The sequence below is a fragment of the Camelus dromedarius genome, chromosome 13 (genome assembly GCF_036321535.1).
Source record: "Camelus dromedarius isolate mCamDro1 chromosome 13, mCamDro1.pat, whole genome shotgun sequence".
NCBI lineage: Eukaryota > Metazoa > Chordata > Mammalia > Artiodactyla > Camelidae > Camelus > Camelus dromedarius.
The window spans coordinates 45,547,521-45,557,123 of NC_087448.1; the positions used below are offsets into that span (position 1 = coordinate 45,547,521).

At 35.6% G+C, this 9,603-nt stretch overlaps 1 non-coding gene across 1 annotated transcript; it reads left to right on the forward strand.

Moving 5' to 3' along the window:
* The first annotated feature begins 3,232 nt into the window (after positions 1–3,232).
* LOC116157304 (U6 spliceosomal RNA) lies at positions 3,233–3,335 on the forward strand. Its single transcript, XR_004141333.1, has one exon. It is a non-coding gene; the product is annotated as a U6 spliceosomal RNA (small nuclear RNA).
* Positions 3,336–9,603: the final 6,268 nt, after the last annotated feature.

Sequence of the window (9,603 nt, forward strand, 5' to 3'; positions counted from 1 at the left end):
CTCTAATATATTTTTTAGACATGATTATGTTACTTAATAAAATGAACATTTCTGCAATGTGCTAATATTTTATTTGTATTTATCCTTTTCTGAGGTTAGCTTCTGAGTCTCCATTATTTATATGCAATCCTTGAAAGAGCATGGATCTTTTTTTGTGTGTGCTTTTGAAAAACCAAAACTATGTTGACTATAATTTACTTGGGAGTATGGGGAATTATTTATCTGAGATCGTCCCATATTTTCTTGAGTAATTCTTCTTTTGCTACGTGTTCTAGCACTCTTCTGTTTGTGTTCATTTCCTCCACTTCCTCCCCAGTCTATGCATAGATCCTATGAATGGCTTTGTTGAACCTTATTTAACTCTGAGTGGAAGGATGAGGATGTTGATATTGACAAGTGGATTGGAGCCATCAGCATATTTAATTTGTGTCTTTTGTCTCTCCATCTGTTAGGTAGTTAAATACATGGGGCACTGGGCAGATAATGTGGAGGAGAGGGAGGATGATCCAGAAGATGGCAGTATACCTCCTCCAGCAAAGGGACTTTACTTGTAAATGAGTGCCAGGAAGAAACCAGTTAGAACCTGACAGCTCCAACTGCATGGTAGCCAGAAGGACTTAACTGGACATTTTATAATATAACTAACTCTGCAGTGTAGGCCCCTCCGTGAGTTTTGTACACCATGGTAAGGACATGCACAAAGAGGGCAAACATGACTGAGCATTCCAGGGGCAAGGGCCGTCAATCAATCAAAGACCACCTCTAAGGGAGAGGTGAGACAAAGACTACATTTCCCTGCCTGGGATCAGCTCGTTTCCAGTCTTGGAGGTGCGCTTTTCCTTTTGTAAATAAATTATTTAAAATCTTCCACTACACAACGTACCGTCTCCCTCCAAAATCTTACCTTTTGGGTATGACAAGAACTGGGGTCTTATTCCTTTTCCTTTTGGGTAACACATCTACCTTAGTGTGTGTGTGTGTGTGTGTGTGTGTGTGTGTATTTAGTTGTCACCTTAGTTTTTCAAACAACTTATGTCCTTCCATGGCCATTGACCTTCCAGTTAGGATCTTATGGTCCCTATATTCCTTTTTTTTACCCCCAAAGCAGTGTCCCAGAGCAGAGAGGCTATAGTGAAGAATTAGGGCAATGTACTTGCCATCTGGAGAAATATTTGCAGCTCTCTAACAACCTCTCTCACTTGGTGTGGGCTTCACAAGTTTGGAAGATATGTTTTATAATTTTGACTATACCTGTTTTTAAGTTTTCTGTTATTTTTAATTGTTTTTTTAAGAATAAAAGTCAATTTTAAAAGCCTATATGAAATGATTCTCCAGCAAATTAAATTAATCCATAAATTCTATAGATATTGTGAATGGGGCATGTAGAAATCACACACTATTAAAACAATCCTCTCCATGAAGAGACTTCACAACAGAGATACTAATGGTGCATAATGCAAAAAACTATTGTTCACCTTACTTTTAGCCACTTTAGAATAATTTCCTTATTTTATTAGACACATGCTAACTGAGCATCTCTATTTGTCATGCCCTCCACTAGCTTCTGTGTAAGTCACTAAGATGAATGAAGCAGAGATCCTAAACTCTAAGGATTTAAAATGTCCTTTTAGGGAAATTATTGTTAATAATATGTCTATGGAGGGAATGCTATGTTTTTAGGTTAAGAAGAAAGGAAGAGTTTTTGTCACCGAGGGTTTTGCTTATGGCTTGAGCTTAAGAAAAAGAGAATTTATATCACAAATGATGTCACTGATGACATAGACAGATATAAAATAAAGTCAGGATAGAATGGTGACTTGAGAAAACAGTAGAGACACAACAATAAGATATTTACATGTACTAGAAACATGCTCAGTGTAGTAAGGCCCACTGTCTACTAGAAGGGTGTCATATCGGAGGAAATCAGAGCAAAAGAACCACAGTGAGATGAGTGCACAGGAATGGGGACTTGACACATGAGGGACAGGATGGAAGGAGATTTGGAAGGATACCAAAATTACACAGCAAGGTAAGTGAAATTAAGAACACTTGCTAGTAACTGGGAGTAATAGCCAGACTGTGTCACAGTTATTTAATCAAAAAACATGTGGACCCTGTGTAAAAATAGGTTCCAATAAGTGTTTCAATATCAAGTCAAATTTCAAAAGATGCTTGTTAATCTCCCCTCACCCTTCCCACCAAAAAAAAAAAACAAAAAAAATCCAAAACTCTCCAAAATAAATAAATAAAAGAAAGGAATTTAATGAATAAACTACTGCAACATTTCTTAAAGCTTTCCCTCTCATTCTCTCAGTACTTAAGATAAATGTTTTCCTCACCCTCTTTTGACTTCCCAAATCTTCCTGCAGTTTTCAGTGATCCGTGGGTCTTGTCTGTCCCTGCTGGTTCCTTGCCTTCCCACCCCATCCTCTCCCACTGTGAGTTCCTCTCTGCAATGAAAATTGAACTCTTGTCCAAAACTCTGGCACTTTGCTTAGTTCATTAACTTTTTTAGCAAAATAAAGTTCAGGACAGACTCCAGCATCAAAGATATCTTGGCAGCTGAGGGGGAAAAGCATTTCAGTGTTGTTGGTCCTGTGTCATGGAGGTTAGCAGTGTTTCTAAAACTGGTCTCTTGAAACCCAGGTTTTCAACAATGCCTTTTTTATTTTGACCAAAATATTAATATGTGCACATTCTGAATTATTGGTGCATCTTGCTAACCAAATAGTGACCTGTACTTTCATCCACTATTTTCATTTGTGTTCATTGTTCATGGCTGATTTTCACAGCATAATGAGAAAAGAAGAGAAGAGATCTTACATGTAACTGATGCTTTCCTGCCACACAGAAGCTAAATGATGCATCAGCAGGGCCCTCAGGTTGTTCAAGGCTGGGAAATATTGGTGTAACCAGTTTTCATTATCCCCCTGTGTGTTTTTTAGAAGTTATGAATGATTAGACTATAGATTTCAATTTTGAATATTAAAAATGTTTAATGTCACTTGCATGTTTTCTTGTTAAATGGAAAACTTAACAAAGAGAGGTAAAACAGTGTGTGCAGACGTACATGTGCACATATGTAGAACTACCGGTATCCACGTGTCATGTTCAGACATTCATCAAGCTTGATCTAAATGTCAAGTAATTTAACCTTTTCACCTTTTCTATCCTGTCTTCCCACCCTCCATTCTTACTTTTCTTTTTGTTTCAGTTAAGAGTGGTCTAAGGCTCGCTTAGGCAGCACGTATACTAAAAATGGAACAATACAGAAAAGATTAGCATGGCCCCAGCCAAAGGATGACACACAAATTTGTGAAGTATTCCATGTTTTTAGTTTAGCAGAAACTAACTACTGTATACAGAACAGATAAATAATGAAGTCCTACTATACAGCACAGGGAACTATATTCAATAACCTGTAATAACCCACAATGAAAAAGAATATGTATGTATAATTGAATCATTGTGCTGTACACCAGACTAACACAACATTGTAAATCAAGTATACTTCAATTTTTAAAAAAAGGTCTACATACTATTTACATGGCTTTGCTCTGCATCTTCCTTCCTCTTATCAATTGTTTTCTATTTGCCCAAAATAACCTTCCCCACTCCTCTCCACCAAAACAAAACAAAACAAAATAAAAACTGCAATTATGTCTCAATCCAACACAGACACACTTTATGAAAATATTTCTTCTCCTTTCATTACCACTCAATCTCTGTGAAAGATTGGGAATAGTATCTGATATAGATCATGACCCACAAATATGTAAGAAAATAGGGAGCTTCAAGGCATGCAAAAGTTAAAAAAGGGAAAAAAGAAAATTGAGCATAATCTCTAAGCTTATCAAGTATTTATCCTGAAGTTCACTCACTTTAATTGATCTCACTCGAACAGGAGACTACTGACTCAGAACTGTATGCATAGTTAAGTTTATTGATTGAACAAGATTGGTTGTCTGGTTTGTTGCACTTGACAGCAGATTAGAAGAAGTTTCCCTGATAGCTTAATGCACTGATCTATAACAAAGAAGTAGGAGATAAGAGAAGTGGGTCACCAATTAGAAATACATCTGTGTACTGCAAACACTCTTAAATATCTTAAACTCCTGAAGGCATTGTTCTGCAGACCCTGATACCAAAATGAATGTTAACAGTGATCATTAAGGTACAAATACAAGGTATCTATAACTTGATATAGTTAATATTTAGAAGTACGTAAAAGGCATAATAAAAACAGAATAATAGAATCATGTACAACACTTGGGTAAATCATAATATAACTTGGTCCAGCTATGTCTTCCTTACCATTTCTGACACCTTACCTTTTCTTGAACATTTCACAACTCAGCTATTCCATTGTTGGACAGGTTCAAATTAATAGAAAGTTATTCTTCAGATGCAACTGAGGCTTGGCTGTAACAAATTAATTGAACCTAGATCATTTTCATAAAACAACTCTGAAAGTATATGCTTTCTTTTCTAAATGACACCATTTTTTAACCTTTAAATGAGTTATGTCTGATTTAAGAATTACATTTCATTAGTAGCATTCATTAGTTTCCAGAATGATTATTCTTTGTGCCTTCAATTGTTTCTGTTACATAATTCTGAAATTTATTTATCATCCTAGTTACCTTCTTCTGCATAAATTCTAGTATTTAGGATCCCTTTTTAAAATGTAACTAATTTAAAGTAATCTAAATATTACAGATCTGGTTTGAAATAGGAGATATTAGCCCTTCATCTGATTAATACAGTTGTGTAAATATGAACCTTATATAGATTCTCTTGTTTCTAGTCACTTCATTTTATCAAGTAGCAAGTTCTGTCTTTTATGACAGACTCTATAGTTTATTCATTTTTTTAAAGTACTTGTCATATACTAGGCACTTGAAAATATTATTTGGGGAATCTGTGAGTAAATGAACCACCTAAAGTATGCTAATTGATTTCAGTGGATTCATTCCATTATTAACTTTTTTTATCCTATTCGTGAAATTTTTAAGGTAGTTTTCAAATGTTTTGAAGTTAATTATGTTCTGTCTGATCCTTAATTTGTGAAATTTTGTTTTCATCAAAATACAAGTCTATGTTTGTTCTCAACAAATTTTGTGAGATTTCCAAGCTACTGAGATGACATAAAACATTGGTTTCTACTTAATTTTATAAAGATAACTTGCCAGCTAGTATCTTTAGTAGTATAGAGATTCTTTCCCCATTAATCTTTTGATTTATGAAGCAAAAGTTGCGTATATTTGTTAAATGTATGAATTGTCTTCCTAGTAGATTGAAGGTCCTTAAACATAGAGAATGACATCTCCATTGTGTATATCTTAATCTCTACATAAACGTGGCCTTGTAAGCTAAACAAAATTCAGTTGTATGATTTGCATATTATACATTTATTTTCAGCAAAAGATTAATCCTTAACATATATCATACACTTAAGAATACATAATTTATACCTTCAAATAAGATGGATTATTTCAAATACAGAGGAGAGTAATTTATCCACTAATAAATATAACTGTGTGGTTAAGATTATACTTACTGAATTAATCTATGAAGTTTCTATTCAGCTCTATTTCTGAGTCTGAAAAAACCCAGAAATTGTTAGCAATCATTGCTACGTATTTTCTGTTAAACTGGTGTAGATTTGATAGACATTTTGCTCTAATTCTGAAGATATATGGGTGAATGAATATATTGCTATTTACTGATAAGGAAAATTCTGTATTTCTTTTTAATAAACATTTCTTTCTATGTGAAAACTTGTTCTACACTCAACTTGATCTGGCTATGATAACATGTAAATTGGTTATGCTCTTGTCAGTGCTTTCCTTCTTAACCAGAGCTACATACTTGACTCTGGTGGAATGTTATCAATGCAACACTTTGACACTATTAACTAAAATCTTACTACCTAACACTTAATGAAACTTTACTTTGAGAGACTGTTCTAAATGTAGGTTCAGGCTTCAGACATAGAGAAAATAGACTTCAAATTGTCTTTTAAAATACTCCAGAGAAAAGTATCCCCTGAAATCAGAGTACATTAAAGGTTTCCTGGGAAACTAAACAGGCTCCATACGGATGTGCCCAGGTTGCCTGGTATCCAATGACCTCTCTCTAATTGGGGGAGGAGCCAAGAACAAAGAAGTAAGGGAGAGAACAGCTGGACAAGATAAGAGAGACCTGGAAAAGACAAAGCTGTTGAAAACAGAATTGAAAACCCTTGAACCAGTATGTATCTATTTTCAGGCTAATCTTCATCCTCTGTAGACATTCTTTCTGTGCCTAACCTTGGAAAAAAAAGAACAAATTTCCACCTCCATTCTCAATCTATTTTTTCCCCATCCACTGTTAGGGAATAGCGGTCATAACAGCTTTTATTCTCCGAGCCATCCACAACCTGCCTTCAGTTTTTTTCATGTTGTGATTTTACAGAGTATCATTATTCTGACAAAGAAATGGCCACCCATCCACACAATCACGAATTACCTGCCATCTGCCAGAGTTCTAAGACCCTACATACCTATATCTGTATTCATAATTTGACTTTTCTAAAATCACCATTTGGGAATCAAGGTGCATTTAATTAAACAAATGAAAAGTATAAAAATCAATTGAACAAGTAGCTGAATGACAAAGACACAATCAGATTATAAATTTTATAAGACATATAAAATTTTCTATAGGATTTCATATTGAAACATAAAATGCCTATAAAGGAATACATACTTGAGCCAAGCATTAGAGTTCTGTTGGAAGAGATGAGGAATAAAGAGACACCATCAATTATAATTCTGTTTTACCAGAGCCCAAATTGCATATAATGAACAATTATAAGATAAAACTAGAAAAGTTGGTTTGCAGTCACATGATAGCATTTTTTAAATGCTGGGTGGAGGAGTTTTGCAGTTAACTCTGGCAGGAAATGAGCAAATATAATAAGGGACATTTTCTCAGAAAAATCCCCATAATACCAGGACCTGTTGTCTAGCCCACAAAATCACATAAGGATCCCATTTCAAGTTTAGAGTGTCAGGGTATTGTCGGTGTGATTGAGGACTATTATATGGGAAGATATAAGTCCTCTGATGGTAATTATGGAAAGTTTTATATGTTATTCAGAAGACAGAGGAAATAAAACATAAAAAATATTGATAAACCATATACAATGATAGCAGGAAAGGAATTTCTCCAAACATTCCAAAGTTATTAGGCAAATTAAAGATTTAAAGTAAAATCAGAGGTCTGTAATAGGCAGAACTAATAAATGACAATATGCAAGTTCTCTTAGGGGGACTGATTAAGAAAAGGAACGTAAGAAGGGAGATTCAGAGGAAGATGGGGATGATTTCCTCTCTCACAGCCCCTTTCCCTCCAACATATTTGTGTCAGGAACTCCAGGGATCTGTGACAGAGACAGTGAGCAGAACCATCAGGTGTCAAGGTTGCCAGTTAAAGTAAACAGACAAAAATGAGAATTAAGCCTTTAATCACTTACTTCAATGGTATAAGCATAGCAGAGATGCTTTACAGAGACTAAAACCGAAGAGAACACCAGTCTGCCTGTTCCATTTTCCCCATGAGAAAGGTACATCAGTGGAGGGTCTGGTGGGTCAGTGCAGAAGGGAGGGTCCTCTCACTGTTAAGAGAACTCAGAACAACAACAAAAACAGCTCTAGCAGCTTTTGTGGACCCTGAATTGGGAAGAGGGTGAAGTGAGGGAGCTAGGAGTGGAAAATAGCTGAGTACTGAGTCACAATGGAGACAAGGGTCCAAGTTTTCCCCTCCTCCCCACTGATAAGGAGGCCTCAGCAGAAGAGGCTGGAGTGGACTTCTGCTAAAAGCCTCAGATAAACAGGCCTCAGAGTGAAGGCACCTAGGTTAGGAATGCAGTCTGTGAAGCACGTGACCAGTCAGGGTCTGAGCTCTTGATTGCAATTCCTCGAGAGACTAGTGCATTGGTTGTGCACCAAGTCTGCTGTGGAGAGGGCAGCTTCCCCCATGAGGACTGCCAGTTAAAGTCTTTATAAATGTCTATGATCAGGCCTAAAAAATCACACCTACTGCTTAAAAAAATCATTCTACTTAAAAAGTCCTCACTGTGTTATGCAATGAGGGGGATGATATACTTTTATCAAGTTAATCAAAGTTAGGGCACCTCCATGGACCCTTTCAAACACCTGCTGTCTGCTTTTCTAATGAACCAGCCCAGCTGCCCAGTCAATGGTTTAAATTTCCTTCTTTAAACAACCACGTGCACACACACAGACACAAAACCGCACCTCATACCACTTCACTCTTTCCTCCTGCCCATTTCTTCCTCCCAGTTCTCAAAGTACATGGATTTGAATAGAAACAAGCTCTTAATAAAATCACTTTTGAGAAAGACATAAGCCAATTTAAAGGTTCTATTCATTCTTGATTTTCTTCTTGGTAAGAGCTTTGTTAAAGCCAGGAAATGTAAAGACCCTAATTAGTTGATCAGATTCCCTTTTTAAAACCAATCACCAACTTTCTGTGTTATAACATCAGAGAAAAGGGTTTAATTTCTTGAAATGAAAATTTGTAATATGCTTCTGAATGAGTTGAGATGGATATTTGAAATACATATCAATTAAGAGGCTGCATTCGTGGTGAAGGGTATGTAAAGAAGATTTGAAATAAGTTTGCTTTAGTTGAAAGGAAAAACAAAGGACATAAAAATTGTATCAAAGGTCATTCAATAAGATTTTACATCCACTGGATATGAAGGAGCAAAGAATAGAAGGCACCTGCATATGGGAGAGAAATGTTGCAAAAAATAACTTGGGAGAAATTATTCCTTCAGTAGAAACAGAAACAAAAGAAAGTGTTTGCTTGGGAAAGAGACTTTGTTTTATATTGAAGTATGTTTGATTTACGATGTTATATTAATTAAAGTTATACAACATAGTGATTCAATATTTTATAGATCAAAAAAGTATTTTATAGATCATACTCCATTTAAAGTTAGTATAAAATATTGGCTATATTCCCTGTGCTGTACATTATACCCTTGTATCCTATTTGTTTTATATCCAGAAGTTTATACCTCTTAATCCTCACCCCTATTTGCCCCTCCACTATCCCTCTCCCCACTGGTAACCACTAGTTTGTTCTCTGTATCTGTGAGGCTGTTTCTGTTTTATTATATTAATGTATTTTTTGATCCCACATGTAAATGAAAATGTACAGTATTTGCCTTTTACTGTCTGATTTATTTCACTAAACATAATATCCTGCAGGTTCATCCATGTTTCAAATGACAAAGTATCATTCTTTCCCATGGCTGAGTAATATTCCATTGTGTACATATGCCCGTTCCTCTACTGATGGATACTTAGGCTGCTTTCATCTCATGGCAATTATAAATAACACTACTATGAACATTGGGGTGCGTGTATGTTTTTGAATGAATGTGTCATATAAGGCCATTGTTTCTTATTGAATTTCTGCCTGAATGATCTGTCCATTGATGTAAGGGTGGTGTTAACATCCCCTACTATTATTGTCAGTTTCTACTTTTATGTCTGTTAATATTTGTCTAATATAATTAGGCGGTCC